This window comes from Mastomys coucha, unplaced genomic scaffold (assembly GCF_008632895.1).
Source record: "Mastomys coucha isolate ucsf_1 unplaced genomic scaffold, UCSF_Mcou_1 pScaffold15, whole genome shotgun sequence".
NCBI classification, from domain to species: domain Eukaryota; kingdom Metazoa; phylum Chordata; class Mammalia; order Rodentia; family Muridae; genus Mastomys; species Mastomys coucha.
This window is the reverse complement of record NW_022196897.1, coordinates 93,677,515-93,678,153: the sequence shown is the minus strand read 5'-3', so window position 1 is coordinate 93,678,153 and position 639 is coordinate 93,677,515.

The following is a 639-nucleotide window of genomic DNA, read 5'->3' as shown; positions in this document are numbered from 1 at the left end:
TCAGGAGATAGCTATATTTAGGCTGGCTTGCCCTTCCTTCCGTCTCTGCTCCATAGTTAATCTCTGCATCTCCTTCCATGGGTATTTGGTTCTCCCTTTAAGAAGGAATGCAATGTCCACCTTTTGGTCTTCCTTCTTCTTGAGTTTCTTGTGGTTTGTGGGTTGTTCTTCCTGTATTCCAAACTTCTGGGCTAATAACCACTTATCAGAGAGTGCATACCGTGTTTGTTCTTTTGTGATTGGGTTACCTCACTCAGGATGATATTCTCCAGATCCATCCATTTCCCTAAGAATTTCATAAATTTATTGTTTTTAATAGCTGAGTAGTACTCCATTGTGTAGATGTACCACAATTTCTGTATCCACTCCTCTGTTGAGAGACATCTGGGTTGTTTCCAGGTTCTGATTATTATAAAATAAGGCTGCTATGAACATGGTGGAGCATTTGTCCTTATTACATGTTGCAGTATCTTTTGGGTATACGCCCAGGAGTGGTATAGCTGGGTCCTCCGGTAGTTCTATGTCCAATTTCCGAGGAACCGCCAAGCTGATTTCCAGAGTGGTTGTACCTGTTTGTAATCCCACCAGCAATGAAGTAATGTTCCTCTTTCTCCACAACCTCTCCAGCATCTGCTGTCA